The sequence below is a fragment of the Jaculus jaculus genome, chromosome 9 (assembly GCF_020740685.1).
Source record: "Jaculus jaculus isolate mJacJac1 chromosome 9, mJacJac1.mat.Y.cur, whole genome shotgun sequence".
Classification (NCBI taxonomy): Eukaryota; Metazoa; Chordata; class Mammalia; order Rodentia; family Dipodidae; genus Jaculus; species Jaculus jaculus.
This window is the reverse complement of record NC_059110.1, coordinates 50,305,093-50,330,282: the sequence shown is the minus strand read 5'-3', so window position 1 is coordinate 50,330,282 and position 25,190 is coordinate 50,305,093. Positions and strand designations below refer to the sequence as shown.

The 25,190-nt window shown below is 39.3% G+C and overlaps 1 pseudogene; it reads left to right on the top strand.

The window, feature by feature from the left end:
- The first annotated feature begins 8,483 nt into the window (after positions 1–8,483).
- Positions 8,484–9,652, top strand: LOC101593659 (annotated as a pseudogene).
- Positions 9,653–25,190: the final 15,538 nt, after the last annotated feature.

Sequence of the window (25,190 nt, the reverse complement as noted above, 5' to 3'; positions counted from 1 at the left end):
ATGCATATAAAATATCAAGAAGGATAATTTAAAATTTTTCCGAGAGACACAAAAGAAGACTTTGCTTTTTTGAAAACTGTTCATAAGCAAACAAATGTAACATACCATCCATTGACTAAAAACATCAAGTCTGACATCCAGGTAAAATAGCTTCATAGGAGTCACACTAATCCAGCTTAGGGTGGGATTTAAGCAAAACCACAGCAAAATACACTCTTTGTCTGAAGAGTGTACAGATATATATATATATATTTGTGGTAGGTGTATAGGTTTTTATTAGCCACAGAGGAGAAGCAGGAGAGACTAAGATCTATCAGAAAGGAGGAAACTGGCCAGAATCCCCTTGAGGCACTTACAAAATTGGACCTGATCCATGCAGATCCCAGCTGCAGGAGCAGAGACCAAACAAGGGGATTTTCCATCCTCATCAGCCTCCTTGCCAAGTCAAAAAACCTGAAGGGGAGACAGCAGAGCTTAGCTGAGGAGCTGCTGAATGGGACACAGGTGGAACCAGCCAAGCCATTCCAGTACAACTCCAGGCTTCCTGTACTCTCCCATCTCCCATCTGACAGCACCAAGACCCTCCTTAGAGCACATTCAGCTTCCGACAGCAGGGCATCCATCACAGCAACAACAGAACACAGAATATATCAGAAAGATTATTCACCCCAACCAAGTAGGCTTTATCCCAGAGAAGCAGGAATGGCTCAACATATGCAAATCGATAAATTTAATATACTATATAAATGGACTGAAGGACTGCATCTTAATAGATGCAGAGAAAACATTTGACAAAAATCTAACATCCCTTCCTGGTAAAAGTCCTACAGAAACTGGTAATAGAAGGAACAGATCTCAACATAATAAAAGATATTGTGACAAACCTACAGCCAAATAATATAAAATGGGGAAAATTTGAAGCTTCAGGAACAAAACAATGGTGTCCACTGTCCCCATTTTATTTACTATAGTGCTGGATATCCTAACTATAGCAATAAGGCAAGAGACACTCATAGAAAGGATACAAATTGGAAAGGAAGAGATCAAATTATCATTATTTACAGATGATATGATTCTGTACATAAAGGACCTTAAAGACTCTACCAACAAACTGTTAGAAACTGTTAGAGCTGATAAACACTTTTAGCAATGTAGAAGGATACAAAATATACACACAGAAATTAACAGATGTCTTATATACCAAAAAACAAACATGTGGGAAATGAAATCAGGGAATTTCTCCCATTCACAATTGCCTCAAAAAAAAAAGAAAGAAAGAAAGAAAGAAAGAAAGAAAGAAAGAAAGAAAGAAAGAAAGAAAGAAAGAACGAACCTTGGAATAAACCTAACCAAAGAAGTAAAGAATCCCTACAATGAGAACTTTAAAACATTCAAGAAAAACAATTACAGAAGACATTAGGAAATGGAAAGCCATCCCATGTTCTTCCATTGCAAGAATCAATATTGTGAAAATGTTAATCTCACCAAAGGCAATTTACACATTTAACTCAATCCCCATTAAAATTCCAATGGCATTCTTCACAGAAATAGAAAAAAATTCCTAAAATTCATTTTGAAGCATAAAAAATCCTAGAATCACCAAAACAATTCTGAGCAATAAAAATAAGGCTGGTGGTCTCACAATACCCGATTTTAAGCATGGTACTGGCAAAAAGACAGACACATAGATCAATGGAACAGAATAGAGGACTCAGATGTTAATACAGGGAGCTACAGCCATCTGATTTTTGACAATTATGCCAGAAATGTTCACTGGAGAAAAGACTGTCTCTTCAACAAGTGGTGCTGGGAAAATTAGATATCTATATGTTGAAGGATGAAAGTAGATCCTTGTCTTTCTCCACATGCAAAAATCAAGTTGAAATAGATCAGGGACCTTAATATCCCCTTAATATCCACTCTGAAACTGCTAGAGGAAAAGGAAGGCATAGGCAGTGACTTTCTGAAGATAACCCCAATTGCTTAGGAAATAAAACCACTAATCAGCCACTGGGATCTCAGGAAATTACAAAGCTTTTGCACAGCAAAGGACACTGAATAAAAAGTCAACCTACCAAATGGGAGAAAATCTTTGCCAGTTATACATCTGACATAGGATTACTATCCAGAATATACAAAGAACTCAAAGAACAAAACAAAAAGAAATCAAACAAATTAAAACTAATTTGAGATTCTATCTCATACCTGTCGCAATGGCTAACATCAAGGAAACTAATGACAATAAATGGTGGCAAGGATGCAGAAAAAGGGGAACCCTTCTGCATTGCTGGTAGGAATGCAATCTGGTACAGCCATTGTGGAAATCAGTGTGGAGGTTCTTGAGACAGCTAAAGATAGATTTACAATATGATCCATCTATGGCATTCCTAAGCATATATCCAAATGACTCTTCTCACTACCATAGTGATACTTGCATGACCATGTTCATTGCTGCTCTATTCACAAGAGCTAGGAAATGGAACCAACCTAGATGTCTCTCAACAGATGAGTGGATAATAAAGATGTGGTACATTTACACAATGGAGTTCTATTCAGTGGTAAAGAAAAATGAAACTATGAAATTTGCAGAGAAATGGATGGACCTGGAAAGGATTATACTAAATGAGGTAACCCAGGCCCAGAAAATCAAATGTCACATGTTCTCTCTCATATGTTGATAATATCTACAAATGTTTAGATTTGTATGGCAGCTAGACCTAAAAATCAGTATTAGAAGCCAGTAAGCTAGAAAAAGGCTATAAGGGAGGGAAGAGAGGGAAGGACCTTAGGGGATGGTATTATATATATGTAAGTAGAAGAACAGATTACAGGGAGTGGAATAGCCTAACTGAGGCCAGGGAAAGAAACTAAGAGAAGGGTGGGTGGAGGGTCAATCAAAATTCAAGATATTCTGAATAAGAGATATGAAAGCCTACTTTGTTGGATAATGGCACATCCAGAAACCATAGATTGCTACTAGAAAATTTTCAGCATCAGAGATAGGATATCTTCCAGTGAGTTTTTGGCAGGGAGGTCCCTGTTGCCCCTAAAACATTATAGGCTATTGCTAAGGTCCCTGGTTTCCCATGAGAAACAGATGGTAAGACCCTATTTCTGAACACCTCACATGTGTGGGCAGCAAGGTCACTGAGAAATTAAGCTGGCACTGAGCTGAAAACCTTCTCCTTATAGACCAGCCAACTGACATCTGGTAAAAGTTGTACTGCATGCGGCCCTATGGGAGACAGAAGTCATCAGTGGACACTGGAAGCCTCAAGTGTGGTCAGAAAGGCCAAATGACCAAACAGGTGCAATAGTGGCATGTCTGCTCTGGGGGAAACCAACTGCTCTCTAATTGGACTAGAAGCCCACTCTAAGGGAGGGAAGTTTAAGGTCAGATTGGGCTATTGTGAGATCATTCCCTTAAAAAAATAAAAACAAACAGTATTATTTTATTCTTAATAATACCTGCCAGAAAAGGAGTGCTCAAACATCTCTGGTGAATGTAAAAATTTGCAATAACTTTATTGGAAGAAATTCAGCAATTTGATTTGAATTTTGAAATAAAAGTCCCTGCAAGTCATTTTGATACTAATTGTATTTACTCAGGAAATATTTTTAATAGACTAAGGAATAATGTGCTAATTATACAAATTAGAAGACAGATGGGTAACAACATGAGTTGGCCACAAGAGCCAGTTGCTGGAATAAAGTGAGACAGTCCCTGGAATTTATGACTGGTCTATTTGGGAGGTGTTTGAATGCAGGTGGGGGTGAATGTTTGCTGATGGCTCGGATGTAGCTGGGGATTCCCACCACCATAAAAGGAGCTAATGCTGGGTACCCAAGAGGCCCTGTCTTCTGATTTTCACACTCCAGGTCTCTAATGACACAGCAGCCAGTTTACATGTTAAGTGCATATGAATGTTGAATTAATAATGAATGAAAATTACTAGCAACAAGAAATAAAGCTGAGAAGAGCACTGACCTACTTTGAAACCCAGCACTGGTACAAAAAGAGAAATAAATAAAACCTCATTGTCATATCAGCATAGAGCACAGGCACCAACAATCCAGAGGAAGAGCAAGATTAAACTGGAAGAAGCTTGTTTGCTTAAAATTTGATGCAACTTTAAAGTAATTGTAACATCTTAGGTCTTGAATGTTCTCCAAAGGCCCATGTGTCAAAAGTTTGGTCCCATGGCTTGAGAGATGGTGAAACTTTTGAGAGGTGGGTCCCACCAAACATTGAAGGTATGCCCTTGAAGGAGACTATGGGTCTTTAGCCATCATCTCTTCTCTCATTTGCTTCCTGGCTTTGCAGTGAGTGATTTTTCTCTGTCATGCATGTCCACCCTCATGCCCTGCTGTCTGACTACAAACCTAAAAGCAAACAGGGTCAAATGAACATGGGCTAGCACCTCCAAAACTGTGTAATTTGCAAAAGATCCTATTCCTTTGTAAGTTCTTTCTCTTAGGTATTTTGTCATAGTGATGGAAAGATGGCTAATGTAGTCATCTTTAAGGCACTCATCTTATAATCTCTTGGTTTAAGTTCGAGAATGCAAAAAATTCATCTCCCTAAACCATCAAACCCTTGCTGTAATTCTAATTCTAGGTCTAATTCTACAAGAATGGGGATATCAAACTAGCTGCTAAAAAAGTTCAAGCTGTCACGGAGCTAGATTCTAGAGAAACCTTAGATGAAACTCAACATATCACCAACTGCTATTTTTAACTTAATATTCCTACAACATTTGTAACAGACTTTAACATATCTAACAGTAGTGGTCCTGTGTGTTCCACAAGCCCATTAATTTTCCTGTGGATGAAACTCTACATGGTCTGACATTTGCTCAATTTGCTTAATCCTATTCACTGGCCCAGCCCTTTACAGCTCTTCAAATACAATGAGCTTTTTCCTCCTTCAGGTTATATACCTTCTGATCTCACCTCCAGGAATGCTGTTCTCTGGAGTCTTCCCATATAGACTCACCCTTCCTTCAGCCAATTCTAAGAGCTAACTATCCACTGGCATCATCTAGGAGTTTTAAAAACACTGATTCTGAGTCTCATTACCAGAAATTCTGATTTCATTTGCCTGGTACGGGTCTTGACATTTGAAAATTATAAAGCCCCTCTTTTATGTAATTCCACATTTTAGAACTCTGAATTTTAGAACTACTATGCTAGACCACCACTGCTATGTTTGCTTGCTGTTAAGTATTTTGTAGATTATAATACAGACTTGCATATATGCTCACTTACTGATGGCCAACCATAGAGGCCAGTTTAATGTATCTCTAAATGCACATGAATTAATAATACTTAATAATAGAAATAAACACCTATGTGAGCACTTCATAAACTACATTTTTTAAAAAGCAGACTAAACTAGAGCTATTCTAGGAATAATGGCTTGGAAATCTCCTAGGATCATGTTAAAATGTGGATTCAGCTTCAGTATGGTGTGAAAAAGAGCTACTTTCTACACTCCTACCAAGCCAAAGAAGAGGAGGAGCAAGGTCCTTGCAACACTTCCCTGAACTTTCTTGACAAAAAGCCCCTTACTGAAACATCAGATTACTGATTCCCAGTTCAAAATTATTAGGCCCTAATTTTCACAGTGGAGGATGGTAGTCTGCTAATACAATAAGCATTCTGGCTGACAATCATCTTCAGGGAAGTTTGTGAAACTGAGGAGACCAAGTAGTTACTGTTCCTTCGTATATCTGCTAAATGAACTCCCACCAGACTGACCTTGCCACACTTAACAACTATAAATAGCCAAGAGATTCTGAAGAATAAAGAAAGCAAGTATATTTTGGAAGAGAGCTGACACTTGAAAAGAGAGACAAGTAGATATTGCTGTTTCATCATTAAAATTGTGTTAAAAGTAACCCACACCACATTAACTAAATAAAATAGAAAAAAATCATATAACTATATCAATATACACAGGAAAAGCCCCTAGTAAAATCTAACACCCATGCATGAGTAAAAACTCTCAAAGAATAGAGGACAATTTCCTCAACTTGACAAACATTTATTTTAAAAAGAAAACCTGTTGGTGATGTACTTAATAATGACAAACCAGATGTTTCCTGAGAAGATCAGGAAGAAAGTGAGCATGTCTCTTCTTCCTTTTCCCATTTAACATGCTGGAAGCTCTAGCTCATGGAAATAATAGTAAGAAAGGAAATAAAAAGCATGCAGATTGTTGGTTTATAAGTGGTATGATTTACCAGATCGAAACTCCCAGAGAATCAACAAAAACTTTTGGCTCCAAGTAACAGTTCTAGCAAGTTGTGGAATATAAGGTTAATTCACATAGTCAGCTGCTTTCCTATTTCCCAGCAATTAGAATTTGAAGTTAAAACTAGAACACATTTTAATGACACCACAAAATACAAGATTTTGCATGAACTTAACAAAATGTACACAAGCTCTACATGCAGAAAAGCATAAAATTGTGACGAAAAATTAAAAATCTAAATAAAGAGATTATTCCACACACATGTAAAGGAAGGCTCAAGTTGGTCCTTTCAACTTTATTATAGAATCAATATAATCTAAAGCACAATGCCAGTAAAATCCAGGCATGATGGCTCACAATTGTAATTTCAGAACTTGGAAAACTGAGACTGGAGGATCACTCACTGCAAATTTGAGGCCAGCCTGGACTACATTGTGAAACCCTACCTTAAAAACCCAAATCCCAAGTCAATGGAAAATATATCTACACATCAACTTGTGCACAATGTTTTTAATAGCCTTACTAATATATACTAAAAAATTGTCAGCAACTTAGATGCTTTTCAGTAGGTAAATGAGTAAACAAAAGGTCACAAGTCAAATTTACTAAAATCAAATCACAGTAAATATGTTAGAACTTCATGTCAAAATATTCAAGAACTTTGATGAAATTACATTCTTTGAGATATATCATGAACTAGAAAGTCTTAAAAACCCTGTATTTTATAGACAATGGATCATCATCAAGTCTCCCCATGAACTCTAATCCTGGGTGTTTTATATGGCATTCTAGGAAATTTTACAGGAAGAAGTAACAATTTCACACAGTGCTTTCTGAAAATCTAGGAGGCTAGAACCTAGTAAATGTAAAAAGGAGAAGGATGGGAATGATAGGAGAGGGATGGGGAAGAAAGAGCACAAGAAAGCAGGGAAAAAGGACAGAGGGAGAGAGGAAGGAAGGGAGGGAGGGAGAGTAGGGAGCGAGGGAGGAAAGAAAGTCTTTCATAGGCCAACACGCTTTCCATTTGCCTTCCCAGGGGAGCTATGCTTTCAGCTCTTTCAGGTGCATTTGTATCTTTCCAAATTTGAAGAAATAAGAGAACAAGGATGTGGTCTCAGAGTCTTGCTGTCTAACAGTCACTCATTTTTCACAGATACTGAACTCTACAGTTTCATATCTTATGTTAATCAGCTTATACCTCCCTAGCATTCATGGAATAGCTCTAAGCTAATAGATAAGAAAAACTAGCCCACAGAGAGGTACAGTTTTATTTTTATGTTAGATTTCACCTTATCAGTAATCCATAATATCTCCATTACCATATGTGATGAAGCCATACCTGATTTTCTTTCTTTTCCAAAACATTACATGTAGAAAGACAGATTGGCAGGTGAGACTGTATGCTAAGTAAAAAAAGTTTTAAAAAAGTATGAATATGACTTATAATAATTACAATCAAAATAATAAGTGGCAGAAAAAAAAGAAAGAAAAACATCTGGTTGTTCCTTATTTTTGTTGTTGTTGTTGTTTTTTCAAGGTAGGCTCTCACTCTAGCCCAGGCTGACCTGGAATTCATTATGTAGTCTCAGGGTGACCTTGAACTCATGGCAATTCTCCTACCTCTGCCTCCCCAGTGCCACCATGCCCAGCCTTATTTTTTGATATCTTTCTTTATCTTTAATTAATTTTTTTAGTTTGTCATGAAAAATAAAGGTTTTGTTAGAGCATCTTCCTGCATGTGTGTCATTATATTTTTTTTCTCATTCATTCCTCTCCCCCATTGCCTTCCCTCAAGGGCACAGGTTTTCTTAGTGTAAGATATCCAGGCTACATGTGTTTGTCAGAGCATGGAAGGAAAGTTACACCTGACTACTCTGTAAAGATAGAGATGTGAAATGAGGTACCATGTAGCTTATGCAGGGAGACAGCTGAAACTGAAAGTTTGGGAAAGTGAAGAAAACCATGTTTAGAAATGCTTATAATGGCTTTTCTAGGAAGTGCCCTGAAAATTTCTCAAGTTCTTGTCATTCCTTTAAATGACAACATTGCAAACAGCGTACCCAGTCAACTGAAAACTAGTCCATCAACAGTTTCAAAGTCCCTGAATTTTCCTCTAAGTTAATGCACACAATAAATCAGTAGATGAGCCTTCGCCCGGCTTTCCCCCGCCCCTGCGCTCCGCAGGCTCCCGGGGCGGTTTAGCGTCTGCGGGACTTTTCTTCGCCGCATGGCCACGAAACGCCAATCTCCGCTCCTGCCTCAACCCAAGAAGTCCAGACCGGCCTCTGCGCTGAAGCCGGCCGACTCGTCGGCCTCGACCGGCTTGCAGAAGGGAGAAAAAGAACAGCAAGAAGCAATTGAACATATTGATGAAGTACAAAATGAAATAGACTTAATGAACAAGCCAGTGAGGAAATTTTGAAAGTAGAACAGAAATATAACAAACTTCGCCAACCATTTTTTCAGAAGAGGTCAGAATTGATCGCCAAAATCCCAAATTTTTGGGTAACAACATTTGTCAACCATCCACAAGTGTCTGCACTGCTTGGGGAGGAAGATGAAGAGGCGCTGCATTACCTGACCAGAGTTGAGGTGACAGAATTTGAAGATATAAAATCAGGTTACAGAATAGATTTTTATTTTGATGGAAATCCTTACTTTGAAAATAAAGTCCTCTCCAAAGAATTTCATCTGAATGAGAGTGGTGATCCATCTTCAAAGTCCACTGAAATCAAATGGAAATCTGGAAAGGATTTGACGAAACGCTCAAGTCAGACACAGAATAAAGCCAGTAGGAAGAGGCAGCAGGAAGAGCCAGAGAGCTTCTTTACCTGGTTTACAGACCATTCTGATGCAGGTGCAGATGAATTAGGAGAGGTCATCAAAGATGATATTTGGCCAAATCCCTTGCAGTACCAGTTGGTTCCTGATATGGATGATGAAGAAGGAGAAGGGGAAGATGATGATGATGATGATGATGATGATGATGAAGAAGAAGAAGAAGGATTGGAAGATATTGATGAAGAAGGGGATGAGGATGAAGGTGAAGAAGATGAAGATGATGATGAAGGGGAAGAAGGAGAGGAAGATGAAGGAGAAGATGACTAATAGAAAAGAACACTGATGGATTCCAACCTTTTATTTTTATTTTTTATTTTTTAAATTTTCTCCAGTCCCTGGAAGCAAGTTTCAGTCTTTTCTCCCCACAACCTCTCATGCTCAGTAGCCCTATTTTTGAGGTCTCTTTTTCTCAACATCATGGTTCTCATCTTATTTTGGGGGGAAATTACCCTGATCAGAATACAACAGGAAAATAATCTTTTTGTAAAAAAATTTGTTCTAAAATCATTTTTATCCCTTCCTGTCTAAACAAGAACTGTATGGATTAACACCACCACCGTGTTCTGTGGGAAAAAAAGAAAAAACTTCTGCTCCCTTCACTCTGACAGAAGCTGGAGGGTGCTGGCCCTGTGTATTGGGCTCAGAGATTACACTGTGTCTCTATGTGAATACAGACAGTTAGCATTTACCAACATGTACCTGTCTACTTTCCCTTGTTTAATAAAAAGAAAAAACTTTAAAAAAAAATGGAGTATAGGTCAGCAAAGGGTGGGTTTGAGATGTCTGGGTGGGTTAAGTGGGCATTTTGACAACATGGCTTCTCCTTTGGCATGTTTAATTGTGATGTTTAATGGACATCCTTGCAGTTTAAGATGACACTTTTAAAATAAAATTCTCTCCTAATGATGAAAAAAAATTAAAAAAAATCAGTAGATGAAAACCAAACCTCCCTGCTCAAACCTGTAGCTACACTTTCATGATTTGGAACACACATATACACACAGAGAGAAAGAGAGAGAGAGAGAACTGCTACAACCTGGAAGCTCTGGCCCAGCTTTTAAACATCCAGTGGAGGAAATAATGTTCTGAGGTCAGCTGGTGTTTCCAAGGGAACCCAAAGATATGAAGCCTGACTAGTAAGGTTTTCTTGTCATTGAACTATGGAATGAGTAAATAGTGAGTGGAGAAGCACAGTTTTCATCTTTGGCCCTATAGTCCTAGGACTCGTCCTGACATCAAAATATACAGAAAAAGGTCTTTTTCAGAACCAGAGGAGCTTCTTACCACAGAAAGCTTACTGATTAGTCATAAACCCCATAATCCAGTCATAAATTTTTCTGCATCAACTTGGTCAAGAGGCCAAGCTCTGTATATATAAATATTTATTCCTCCCAATAATAAAATTCTTAAAAACTTCAGGTCTGGCTCTTATTTGTCCATTATTTGAACAGCTATCAGGGTTTGAAATTTGCTAACACTTCTAGAAGTAATAACCCAGCCCACACAACAGCCTTATGTTGGCCAATATGAGCACTCTATGCTTCAGAGAACTGACATGATTTTCCCAAGCTAGTCTACACATTAATACATGGCATATATTGAATTAATATAGTTCACTACTACATAGTATATCCTTGAAAGAGTTTCACAAATCCATATGAATACACAGAACATTTCTGTCAACGCAGGTGGTTCCTTGATGCCCCTTCCCAGTCATCCTGCCAAGCCTCCAGCAGTTAATGAGCTGATTTTTATCATAATAAATCAATTTTTTATTTAAAGAGAATCATACTTCTTTGCATCTGATTTCTCTCATTCAGTGTAAGAATTTTAGTATTCACACTTTTATGTAGCAATAGTTTATCTCTTTTTATTGCTGAGTTGTATTTCATAGTATGGATGTGCTACTATTCAGCTACTTGTGGAAGGATGCTTCTAGATTTGTCTATTTTAAATAAAGTTGCTAAGAGTACTCTTTTTAAAGGTTTCCTGTAAACATATGTTTGCATTTTTTTCTTGCATAAATACCTAAGAGTACAACTACTGGATCTTAGGAAAGATACATGTTTAAGTTTTTAAGAACTTTTTAAAAAGCATTTTTGAGGCAAGCCCAACAGACTTGCCAAATGGTTTTCCAATGTGATTGTACCTTGAAAAACACCTTTAATTTCTTCCAACTATACGGTAATACATTAGGTATACCTAATATATCTAGGTCACCGACAAGTGAATACTTAAGTGAAGCCCCAGCATCCCTTTCTTCTTCACTTCAAACCCCTGCGTCTTTGTCCCTGGACATGTGGAGAGTGAAGGCCTGAGTTTTCATGTGACCAGAGCAGTGGGAAGGACAAGTTTGGACAGTTAGGGCTTTGATGTTTCTCACCATGTGCTGTTTGGTAAGTACAGGGCTTAGAAACCAACAATTGCTGTAGGATGGCCTGAATTCTGTCTTATGTTGCATATTCCATCCTGGACTCATAATAGAATAGGCAATGACATCCTGTGGATATTTCAGAATCTCAGATAGGTTCCAGAAGCTGTCCCTCAGAGAAAATGGAACAGTGGAGGATGGATTCTGTGTGTATTTGTGCTTTCCAAAGGAAGACCTACTCTAGGGGAACTTTCCCTATCCCTAGTAACCACATTCTTAGACAGATGAGGGTATTGGCATTCAGGGAATTCTATGAGTAATTATTCACAATTAAGATTAAATAGCTTTACCTGATCAAGCCTTAAGAACAAGTGAACCTAGTGATCACAGACTTCTCCAAGTGCTCATGTTTAATCAGGGAACCAATGTCATAATTTTAGGATCATCTTTTACCTGTGGATGGCTTCAAGCATCCTTGAAATCCTTTTGCATTCATCACCTTCTTGTTCCTGGGACTAAACACCTGACCAAAAGCAGCTTCTGGAAGAAAAGGGTTTATTTTGAGTAACAGTCTCACAGGGAAGTTTCTTCATGGCAGGGAAAGTATGGCACAAGCAGAGAGCTGGTCATCACACCAGCAGGGAAGATCAGTATGAGTGAACTTGCTATGAACATCCAATAGAGCTGGATTGAGAAGCCTCAAGGTTTGCCCCAATGACACACCTGCCCCAGCAAGGTACCACTTCCAAAAGATTCTAATGGTGTGAGGTTTAATAACAAACACATGAGGCTATGGAGGACATTGTACATTTAAACCACCACACCTTCCTATACACACACTTCCTACACACTGTGACCCTTCATAGCAAAGACATGTCAATCCTAAATGAACAACCATGGGTGTGAGCACCACAGTGAGTGCCTTTGCCACCAATCCCATTCTGGTCTCCCACGTCTCCACTGACCACTAACATCCCTGAAGCTGATCCAGGTCATTCCAGAGGAGAGGCTGCATTTCCCAAGAGTCAAAACTGCTCTTAGATATCAGGAAAAGTAGAAACACACTGGAGCCTTCTTGATGCATGAAAAACCACCAAGATAGCCAAAGAGCCATCCATCCTTCTCTCAGCATCTTCCAGCCTGGTTCTGGGCTTCTTGGATCTAGAGAAACAATGACTGTTATTGTAATTTTTCCCCATTTTTGACATTTTCATACATGTACATAATGTGTTTTGATCTTATCCCCCAATAATTCCTCCTTATTCCTCCCCATTAATGCTGCTCTTCCCCAATATCCCCATCTTACTTCCATGCCTTTTTATTTTTTTTAACCAATTGTTCTATTTTCATTGCTTGCTTGACCATGAGTTGAAGATTATTTACTGTGGAATAAGCAACTTACCACTGGCTGCACCACTGGTGAACCTGATCCCATTCTCCAAGCAACCATTAGCTGTCATTAGGTAGTCTGGAAGGTCTGGGGTCTCATGTATCCTTTCCTCATCACTGGTGAAATACTGACAGGCTCAAACCACAGGACAATTTTATGCCTATAAATGTGGCAAAAAGCCTCTGTTTAGGGATTTAAACCAAAGGGAAAATCTACTACTATGGTTATTTTAAATGAACAACATGCCACACTGCCTTGTAACTATTTACCATTGCTACACACCTGCCCCAGCAAGGTACCACTTCCAAAAGATTCTAATGGTGTGAGGTTTAATAACAAACACATGCGGCTATGGAGGACATTGTACATTTAAACCACCACACCTTCCTATACACACACTTCCTACACACTGTGACCCTTCATAGCAAAGACATGTCAATCCTAAATGAAAAGTACTGCTTGAAGCCTCAGTCACAGAGGTCTCTCACTACAACTGGCAGTAGTTGATGCATAGATGCATAGCTGGCAAAATTGCAGAGAATCAGTGACTACTGTGTGCTCAACTTCAAGCAAGACATCTAAAACACCCCTCTAGGGCTGGAGGAACCTTGTGGAAGAGAGTGCAGGAAGAACCTTAGAACAGCAAGTCAGGTAGGAGGACTGAAGAATGCTGTCTTCTGGCCCAGAATCTTTTGAACCTTGTATAACTTACTGTCTCATTAGGGCAAAATACCCAACCAGAAGGAGCTTAAGGAAGGCAAAGGTTTATTTTCATATACAGTTTAGAGGGAAAGTTTCATTATAGTGGGCAAAAAATGTGACAGGAACAGATAGCTGGGCTGACATCTTCATGTCACCAGGGAGGAAGTACAGGGACAAATGCCAAGCAGGGCTGGGCTATGACACCTTAAGTCCTACCCCTAGTGACACCCTTCCTCTTGCGAGGCTCCACAGCTTTCTAAAACAGTGCCACCAATGGTGATTAAATATTCAAACACATAATTCTATAGGAAGCATTTTACATTCAAACCACTACAACCCTATATTTACATTTCCAGGATTAGTCTTTATCCTAAATAACACAAACTTACTAGGTGTTAGGTTTTCCAGAAAGTTGCGATTAAATATGTCATCAAACAAGAATTTTTTGTCAAAGCCTTCTGAAATCCTCTGAATAGGTCTAGTGTGTGGCCCAAGGAGCTCTACCTGGAGTCTCCTTGGGCAGGCATAGGCAATGTTGATATGTCCTGTCGTTCAGGCCCGAGCACATCAGGTCATTGAATTGCCTTTGTTCCCATCCTGCATGCTTTGTAACAAGGTTCACCTTACAAGTAGATCTAAACGCTGCTTTCTAGAAGCACCTGTAAAACCAAAGTTTAAAAATCAACATGATAAATATAAATATTATGCTTTTGACAAGTTGTTTACTACACCCTCCAAGCACCCAATCTCAATAGGTCAGAGAAAAACCAAGTGTCATTGTGGTTTGATAGAAGTCATTATCACATTCTATTTAGAGAATGTGGAAGGGTTTCTTGGCTCCTCTTGAATCCTGGGATTCTGTTTCCAATAGGCTTTTAGCAGTTGTGGCTCTGAATCATATGCCTGGTGACCAGAAGCTGGAATCCAACATCATGTGCTTCCCCAGATAATGAGGTCAGATGTGTTAGACCTGCCAGGGCCCTGATAACAGGCTCATTAACATCCCCAGATGATAGCACTTTTGATTAAACCTCACAGCACTGCCTGTTCCCCTCTTGTCCTTTCTAAAATTAGAGCTGGTATTTTGCTAATCATGTCCTTGCTTAACCTTTAGAATGGTTCAAGGACAGTAGAAAATTTTGATGTTCCTGACTATTATTCCCAAGAACAGAAGTTTTCTAGGTCACAAATCCTAGGCTTCTCTTCAAACCTTGCTTGTCTTTTTTTTTTTTTTTCCTTTGGAATACACTTACTTTTTTAATGCCAACAAAGTATAGAGTACAAACACTAGATTTCAGAATTTTATGTTCTGATAACCATTGCTTACCCCTGGACTAGATATATAAACCAACACAAGTAATTTTAATATCATAGTGTCTTTCCTATTTACACAAAGAAAAGAGCGCTACTGCCTTGAACCAGTATGTATTAAACAGCATCTGGAAATAAATTCCTTAGTGACTAGTAAATGTCCTATTCACATAATAACTATGAAGTATTATCATGATTATCCATACTCCTCCATGTTCTAATTTATAGCAACATTGCTCTGCAAACTATTACTATTGACATCAATTCATTCTATTTTGATTTCAATGCTCAAGACATGAGATTTCATAAGAGAATTCAGAAAGATCTTCTAAAAGTGACCATGGGCCTAAGAAATGATAGACAGCTTAAGAGACCCATGAATATGAGACTATTTGGGCAATACTCTGTAGTATCTTTTTTAGAATCAACTTAGACCTAGCTGAAGGACCACCTGCTGAAAAAGAGGGCAAGTAGGGTGAAGCCAAAAAGGGGATGCCAGTGGCAACAGGGAAAGTCTATAATTGCATTACTCGGTAGGCTGAGGGAGATGCTCCTGCTTTAGGACCACTACAAGAGGATCAAGATGAGATACAAAGCATGTTGGGTTCATTTTTGGTCTGCTTCAGTGATGAGGTGTTGGGGGCCTCTGAGGCTCTGGCTCTCTGATTTGGTAAAAGCAGGTGGGAGAGAAGGTATGATTGAACTGGAGTTAAGGGAATGAAAGTAGAGAGTATAAAATGTGCACTTGAGATCTTGGAGGAAGGAACTTGAGATGGATGGAAACAAGAGCATGGGTATGAGTGGTTGGAAATGGGAGTATAAAGTTGAGGATGCCTGAATTTTAGGAGGTCAAGACCCAGGAGAACTAATTGCTTCACTGTGTACTTACATGACAAGAGTCTCCCAAGATAAAGGTGGGACTTAAAAAGATAGGAAGGAAAAAAATCATAAGAAGGAAATTATGCCCACAGAGACCAAAATTTTCTACAAATTTGACAGAATGGCCAATGGTTTAAATATGAGAGTGACTATAACTTAAATGACAAGGAACTATGCATAAGACAATAAGGAAACTCTTTGGAATGCCACTTGTCTTGTTACTCCCCGCCTAACTTCCTCATTCCATTCTCAGACCTAAGACTATTAATTCCAGAACACCAGTGGAATGGTGTGTGAAGGATGAAATGAGGGGCAGAACACAAAGTCTGAGGAAGAGGAGGAACTTGCATTTAGGCTGTGTTTGGTGCAAAGATGAGAAACACTGGTAAAAGGAACTGACCTTGAGGATATGAGTGGGATATGAGGCAGGCTCAGACCTCAGGCCTTTTCAAAAAGCTATTAGGGAGCTGGAGAAATTGCTTAGTGTTAAGGCACTTGCCTGCAAAGCCAAAGGACCCAGTTTGACTCCCCAGTACATAAAGCCATATACACAAGGTGATGCATGCATCTGGAATTGTTTACAGTAGCTAGAGGTGCTGGTGCTCCCATTCTCTATCTGCTTCTCTCACTCAAATAAATATATTATCAAAAAAGCCACTAGGAATGGAATTTTTTACGTAAGATTAGAATAATTTAATAGAATTTCATTTAATAAGAATATTTAAAGTTCATTTCTTTAAAACAGTATTTTAAAATTACATTCAAATTATATTAACATTGTGCCAAAAAATCCATCATTTAAATAAAGGACTATCATTACAAAATGTGAAAATTTAAACAAGTTTTCTTTTCTAATAGTGCTTCCAAATTTAGAACACTATAAATTACTATATATACACTTTTAAAAAGCACACATGATCAGGAATTTTTAACAGAATTTTGGAGGACCTGCTGAGGTGCAGACTAGTCTTAGATCCCTCCCTGAGGTACCCTCAAAGCACTGTCTTTCATATATTCTTCTGATAATGATGAGTCTGTAAGTGCCATGACCTTTTTTGTTTAGTTGTGTAGGGGATAACTTCTGGACACCCACAAGACTGTGACCTTCAGCCAGTAGTAAGTGGGTCTGCCAGCAACCTCTCTGAAGTGTGGCAGCCTGAAATTGGCTCTCAGCTACCAAAGGCTGACAGAAATACACCCAGACAATGTTCTGACACTGAATTCTTAAATTGTGTAATGGCATAGATTGATCCTGCTTTCTCTTTTTCTTCCCATTTGCAGCTTTACTGGTGACCTTAGAAAATGCTAGCAAATGCCCAATAACAGAACAACTAAATAAGTAATTACACATTGGTATTCTGGAATACCAAGAAAACCTTTTAAATGGTGCAAGTTCATATGCTGTTGTAGAAACGTCTTCCTCTATCATGTCTTTGGGATGAAGAAAAGGCTCTCTCACATAACTGGAGTAGGGATGCATTCTCATTTGTGGAGAAAGCAATAATAAGAAAAAGAAGGAAAGAGGGAGGGGAAAATCATAGTTTTATATACTGTGTTTGAACATGTATGTTTGTGCTTGTAAATGGACATTTTTTTAAAAAAGATTCTGAACTGGTTGTAATTACGTCCAGGTTTTGTTTGATAGAAAAAGAGAAATAATTTTAGAGTAACACTTCTGTAATTTTTAAAATATTTTATAGTCATCATTATGTAGTACCTTAGTCATTATTGAGTGTATCTAGATATACTCTTTTCAAAGTTCTAGTAAATGCTGAGTTACATTAACTTTAGGTTTAGGCAGGATCTAAGCAAGCAGTAAAAGTTTGCTTACTCACTGAAGGCCAATGGTGGAAGCCATTTGCAAAATTACTCAGCAGAAATCAAAACATGTTTTCAATGATTTAGAAAATTGTTCTTTGTGGTGGATGCTGGTGGCTAGACTATAACTGAGAAAGTTGGTACTCCATTTACTATCTTCTGGTGATGAGTGAGGAATGAAAGTATTAAAGTTACCAGTTATAGAAGCAGCCTATTTTCCCATTCCTAAGTGAAGAATTTAAAGGTTACAAATAATTGCAAATTATGTGTTGCACCTAAAACCTACACTACAAACATTTTGAAGAGTAAATTCCATTTAATTTTATAATACTGAAAGACAAATTTTTTTTAGATTTTTCATACTTGATTTGAATTTATAATTTTCTATCCAAAGGCTGAATGCCTTACTTTCCCACCAAAAGCTTTCCACTCAAAAAACTGTTTTGTCTGACACTCATGGTTTCATTTTATATTAGCTTCCTACATAAATGCACCTTTGAAGAAAAGTGATCCAGACAACATCCGTGTTAAAGCATCACTCTATCTTATTGTACAAATACTATCTTTCAAATAGTGTGAAAGTATTGTACTTGGACATGACTTTCCAAAGTCATAGACAATTTGAATTGCAAGAGATTATTCTTTAAAAAGCTTTGGATTCAATTTTAAAATTTAAGAATAGGATAATCTTGTATTTATTTATTTATTTTTGCCTATAATCTTAATTACTTTTCATGTTCTGGGGGACACTTAACAGTAAAAATTGGCAATGTCATCTACTACAGTGGGCTTGGTGGGAAATATCCACACAGTGAAATGGCACTGCTCAGAACAAATCATTCTGCAGCCTTAGGACTGTGAGCCATGTACATACTCTCACAGACACATTCATTTCAAGTGAACTTTTCATACACATTCTATACAACCATTTCCCTTCATACATTTATGCATCTATTCATTCATTCATTCAGAAGGTATACATTGCCATTTAAAATTTCTATTCTATTTACAACACCAGACACCAAAATCAAACCTTGTTACAGGGAGGTCATCAGGAGAGGCTGAGGGAGCTGGAGGATCTGTTGGGGAGAGGTGGCTAGAAGGACCTGGTGAGAAAAGCAGGTAGAGCAGAGAGAAGGCCATGCACACAGAGTGAAAAATAGGGTATTTCAGACCATTTGCCTGTACATTGGTAGAAGTTTTTTAAATCAGTGAGAATTTGGAAATCATTCTCAGGCCATTTGGACCCATTGTCCAGCTTATGGATGTGGCCAAGCAAAATTGCACAGAAAAATAAGATGTCGTCCAAGAGTTGTAGAGGGTTTAAGTTCTTAAGAGAAAGGGAAAGGGTGAGAGAAAAATAACCCAAAGCTTAAGCTGGGTTTACACAGGGCTCCAATATGACCCCCTAGCCCATTAGGGTGAATGGGGGCTGAAACTCCCACGTGGGCAGAGGCTGTACAGGTCACAACTGTTGGCTTTTTAGCCTATTAGTGGGTGAGGAGGGCAACTGTGCTCCCAATGGTGAAAGCCACTGGCAGTGGAAGATGAGAGGTCAGGAGGAAGAGGGAGAGGAGAGGCGGGAAGGAGAGGGGAGGAGGGGGTGTCTTGTGATGGTGCAACTGAACCAAAGGTACCCCTTAGGTTACTGTAGACTAGAGAGCAATAGACCTCAGATTTCTAGAGTGCGTCTTTCTTGAGACCTGGGGTTGGGGCCTAGCAGCAGAGGAGTATAGCCTGGCATGCTGGTACAACTTCCACAAGGAGGGGTGAACCCCAAGAGCAGGCCAACCCAAGAGGGCCACTTAGCAAGAAGGAGGTGAGGCAGAAGGACAGTGAGGCCAAACCATGTGAGAGATTACCAAATGGCCACTCAGTGGTCTGTCAGGGGAAAGGAGGTGTGGCCACCCAAAAGGGCAATCAGAAGTCTTCCTATCCAAGTCAGGGCACCATATATAAGGTTGGGGAGTGACCAAGATCACAGAGACCACTCTGAGACAAAGATGGAAGCTTTTATTTGGGAAAAACATGAGCTGCCAGGACTGAATCTCAAGAGTGGAGCAATCAACAGATAGTGAGCTATATAGAGCTCTTCAGTTTGATAAAGGTGAAGAAGAGATGGAACTCCTTTTGTTCTTTACATTAGCCATAGGGTTTGAAGCCAGAAGTGACCAGATGGAAGATAAGGGGGCAGGGAACTTAGACCTGGGACATTGCAAGGAAGGGACAATGGCTGGATGGTTCCTTGAGGAATATGGATGACCCACTACCTTATGTCTCTGTCACCCTCCTGCTGTTCTCAGTGACCCCATTTTTGTCCTGACTTAACAAAGTCCAGTTGCTGTGTGCAAAATACACCATGAGGCAAGGGTGGGACTAGGTAAGGGCAAATGCCGGAAAGCCAACTAGAAAGCTGTTGCAGTAAATACCACACGGTGGCATAAGTAAAGATGGTAGGTGGGATTAATGATAATTTGAAGGAAGATTCAACAAGAATTACTAAATGTACTAGTTGTGAAAATGAGAGAAATGTGTAAGAAAGAGATAGCTCTAAAACACCTAACTTCAGCAACTGAAAAGATAAAGTTGCCTTTAACTGAAATGGAGGACATAAGAGTGATAGGAATAGATGAATAAAATATAGAAATCTGTTTGGTACAGCATGTTGTGTCACAAACACCTTAAGACATCCAAGAATGACATAAATATACCCAAATGGGCCCAGGAATGTGGAACTCAGTGGAAGTGCTGGTTTAGAGACTTTTAACCTTGGTCTTTGAAGTGAAAAGCTTAATTATAGCTCACCACCCACAATGAATATAAGAAAGTATTGCCCACTATTGTTAGTCACTATTATATTTTCTTGATTTTAACCAGTTCTTATTCATCTGACACCAAGAAGTGTTGTTGGTATAAAGATGGTTATGGTCCTTGTACTGTGACTAATTCTAGAAGAAGAGAGAGAAAATAACAGACACTTCAAACATAAGTGCTGCAAAAGTGTGTGCATGCTGCTAATGAAAACATGGATACAGATAGAATTGCCTACAAATACCCAGAAAGGCCAGTGATGATTTGAAATATAACCTACACTTAGAAAAGGCAGAGATGGGGTTTGAGAAGTGTCTTTAGGATTAAGAGTTCTCCAAAATGCCCAAGGGTGGTACAAGTATTGCATGTTATGGAAACACTCACAAACACACAGAGGAAATAAAGAGGTTTATTCTGAGAGCTACGAAATGCACTGCATTACAAAAAGCTCTGGCTGTGTGTAGGGGAAAGTGCTGCTCAGAGCTGAGATGAAGAGAAAAATAGACTGTGCTGCACATGTGCAAGGTGGAGTGTGCTTGTAATACACAGCACAGGAAGGAGATATAACTGGGAGTTGATGCATGTGTTCCTGCTCTGCTTTCCTGGTATACAGTTAATCCTGGGCAACAGAGGAGGTAGTCCTATTGTCCTGGAATGAGACAAGTGTCAGGAAGTGACCTTGGCTTGAAGGTGTGTCCCTCATTGTTTCTCTGCAGCTCAAAGAATTAAACAGAGTGATCCGGTGATCTAATAATGCCACTCATGGGTACAGATAAGAGTGATGAAAGCATGTATCATGGAAACACTTGTAAACAAATTTTTCATAGCTGAGTTATTCATAATAGCCAAAATGTGAAAACAACTTAAAACTACAATGACCATCAACTCATGAATGATAAAAAACTATTGTGGTCTATCCACATATAATACAATAAAATATTATTTTACCACAGTAAGAAATAAAATACTAATAATATATACTATAATATAATAATATATACTATAGTATAAATAAATCTGTAAACTAGGGCTGGAGAGATGGCTTAGCGGTTAAGCGCTTGCCTGTGAAGCCTAAGGACCCCGGTTCGAGGCTCGGTTCCCCAGGTCCAATGTTAGCCAGATGCACAAGGGGCGCACTCTGGAGTTCGTTTGCAGAGGCTGGAAGCCCTGGCGCATCCATTCTCTCTCTCTCCCTCTATCTGTCTTTCTCTCTGTGTCTGTCGCTCTCAAATAAATAAATAAATAAATTAAAAAAAAATCTGTAAACTATTATGTTTAGTAGCTAGACACAGAAGGCCATATATGATTATTCTAGTACAAAATGTCCAGAAGAGATATAACGGTAGTGAAAAGAAACATGTATTACTGGTTTCCGAAGTCTGGAAAGTCAGAAATGGGTGACTTATAATAGGTACACTATTTCTTTTTGTGATAACGAAAAGTTTCCAAAGTTGCTGATTATTATTGCATAACTTTGTGACTATATCTTGTAAATAAAACTTGCTGTTGGGCTGGAGAGATGGCTTAGCGGTTAAGCGCTTGCCTGTGAAGCCTAAGGACCCTGGTTCGAGGCTCGGTTCCCCAGGTCCCACATTAGCCAGATGCACAAGGGGGCGCACGCGTCTGGAGTTCGTTTGCAGAGGCTGGAAGCCCTGGCACGCCCATTCTCTCTCTCCCTCTATCTGTCTTTCTCTCTGTGTCTGTCACTCTCAAATAAATAAATAAAATTTAAAAAAAAAAAAACCTTGCTGAATTGGGCTGGAGACATGGTTTAGTGGTTAAGACGCTTGCAAAGCCAAAGGACCTAGGTTTAATTCCCCAGGACCCACATAAGCCAGATGCACAGGGTGGCGCATATGTCTGGAGCTTATTTGCAGTGGCTAGAGGCCCTGGCATGCCTATTCTCTATCTCTATCTGCCTCTCTCTCTATCGGCCTCTCTCTCTCTAAAAATAAATTTAAAAAAATTTTTAAAAACTTGCTGAATTGTATAATATCAAAAGGTGAACTTAGTTGTGTTAATTTAAATGCTAAGACTATCCAGTAAAATAATTCCTCTGTGAAAAGGCTGCAATTTGATACCTTCCATATAAACAGGGCTATAGTTGAGAGATGGCTGCCCAGGTTACACTGCATTAATTTATATGGTCATAACTAAGGTCCCACCAAAGATATATGCTGGAGTCACAAAGGCAATAGACCAGATTATATGTAAAATGCAGTCAGTACCACCTTGGGAGCATGAGTGGCATGCCAAGCACTGTGAAACATTCACTTCTTACACGAAAAACACACTTCAGCCATTTTGTTTTGAATTCTCTTTGCTCTAGGCACCAATCGTACAGTACCGGACACCTAGACAGGTAAATAAAGGTGCTGTCATAACAAAGATTTAATATGCATGATATTGGTTCAGCAGTCAGAACCTGAGTGGTGAGAAAATGGGTATTCCAGGCTAGAATGTTATCAGCATTTGTGCAAAACAATTGCCTACAAATGCATATGTATGGAATTGGTAGCTCTAGGGAAAGTGCTCACATAAGGCTGAACATTTGTGTGCTGCTTACTTCTTACTATTTTTAACACATCTTTTTTTAAATGAGAAGCCAGTAAAAAAAATTGTTGGTTTTCAATAAAAAGTGGAGAAAGTATTAAAAAAAAAAGTAAGTGTTACATTCATTCATTTGTGCATTCATTCAACAAAGACACTTAAAGTTCATCAAAGAACAAATACAAGGAGTTTGTCTTCTAGTTGGAGAGACATAAAACAAGTAATGTACACTGAAATAAATATATACATTTCAAATGAGTTAGGAGTTTGGCATACAAGCTCGGTAATTGTAATCTCAGCACTGCAGAGCCAGAGGCAAAGGCATCTGGGTCAGGAGTTCAAGGCCAGCCTTGGTCTCATAAGCACCAAAAAGGAAAAGATGCCATGGAAAACAAAATCATGAAGAGTAGAAAGGACTGGAGTGGAGAACCGATTGTGCTTTTGAGTAGAATTCAGGTGGCCCTTACTGACAAAGCTGTGTTAGGCAAGAATAAGTTAAATGTCCAAATGTCTAAGAAAAATGTGTTCTAAGCAGAGGAATTGGAAAAGTAGATCTGAGGTGGGGATGGGGATGGGTATTGGTCTTCCAGCAGTACCCAGGAAGCTCATGTGCTAAAATGCAGGAACAAAGGGACTCTTCACAGAGGACACACATGGCAGACTTCATGACTGTCTTTAATCCTGGTGGAAAGAAGAGGCTTTCCAGGATGTGGTACAGGGGAGTGATGCTGCAAAGGCTCACCCTTGCTTCGGAGGATAAGGCATAAACAAACAGGTCAGGTGGGTCTAATCACAACCAGGGCTAGGGAACCGTGGCTGCTCACAGCACAGTAACAGCACTGGGGGATATTCACCATGGGATGGATGAATTTGCAGAAAGAATAAAGGGATGTTAGGAAATAAGGTGAAGAGTAATTGCCTAAGGTCATTCAAAGATAAGGTACAATGATACAAATAAAGAGCAAACGCTAAAAATATATGTAGACCAAATTTGTGAGCTGTTATACCACAGAGCAGGCAAGAGAGGACCTGACCACCTTCACCTTTCAAACTTCCATTGGAAATATTAATTTTCACCATAAGCTTTATTTATTTGCTCTACTGGCAGCCGCAAGAATACCTTTTCATTGTCTTTTTCTCTCTCTTTCTTTCCTTTTTTCTTTCTTCCTTCTATACCATCCTCCTTCTTCTTCTTCTTTATGTAAATACAGGAGATGGAATAGAAAACACTGTGCAAAAAATCTTTACTGGGAGCTAGAGGCCAGCATCAAGGAAAAGAAGGAAGAAAAAGATAGGTAATATAAAAGAGATAGAAGAGAGAGAAGATGGAGGGAAAAAGAGAGAGAAAGAGAAGATTAAGTTTGGTCTTCATCATACCCTCTCCAGGGCCCTGTGATTCTGGTGCTCCCTCTAAGGACCTGATGAAGGATCAACCATTTATTCTGTCTTTTGTGATGTAGAATTTTATGGTACCCCTTTCCAGTTGTGCTCCCAGACCCCAACCCTTACCCTTCCTGCCCACCCCATCCTCCCTATTGTCTGGCCCTCGAGATGCTTATTAGGTGTGTCAGCATCTTGGGCAGATTCAGGTTAGGAGCCACAGATGAGCTTATGCGACAAATATTTTTCTGTGATTGAGTGAGTTCACTGAGAATGATTTTTCCAGGTTCAAACATTTTTTCTTCAAATTTCACTGTGTCTTTTTTCCTTAGTACTGTGTTGTCCCGACCCACGGGACCTCGTTATTCATGGGGGCGAGGGGGACCTTAACCTGAAATAAGATGGGCGAGAAGAGAGGAAGAGACTCAAGCAAATGTACACTTGTCAAGAGTCCAATTTTATTGAGCCACAGGGGCCTTTTTAAGGGTTAGGGTTAGGGTCTTGGGTGAGGGGGGGGGCTGGAGGAGGCAGGTGGTGGAAAGTTACAGAATCTTCTTGGCCTTTGGCCTAGGACAGTTTGCAGTTATTCCAAGAATTCACGGTATAGTTCTCACGTCTCTGCAGTCGCCAGGCAGGATGTTAATTAGTTAGGTGTGGCGGGGTGAGGTGATGGAATCAGTTAGGTATGGCAGGGTGGGGGGGATGAGGAAAGGTCGGAAGTTGCTCAGGGCAGAAGTTATCTCAGGGCAGAGGTTATTTCAGGGCAAAGATCTGTTCAGGGCTCATCTCCTCGTCTCCAACATCTCCCCCTCTTCTGTATACAAAGACCAGGATAGGGAGGTTACCGCGACCCCTTAATGATGTCCCAAAGAAGGGCTTGT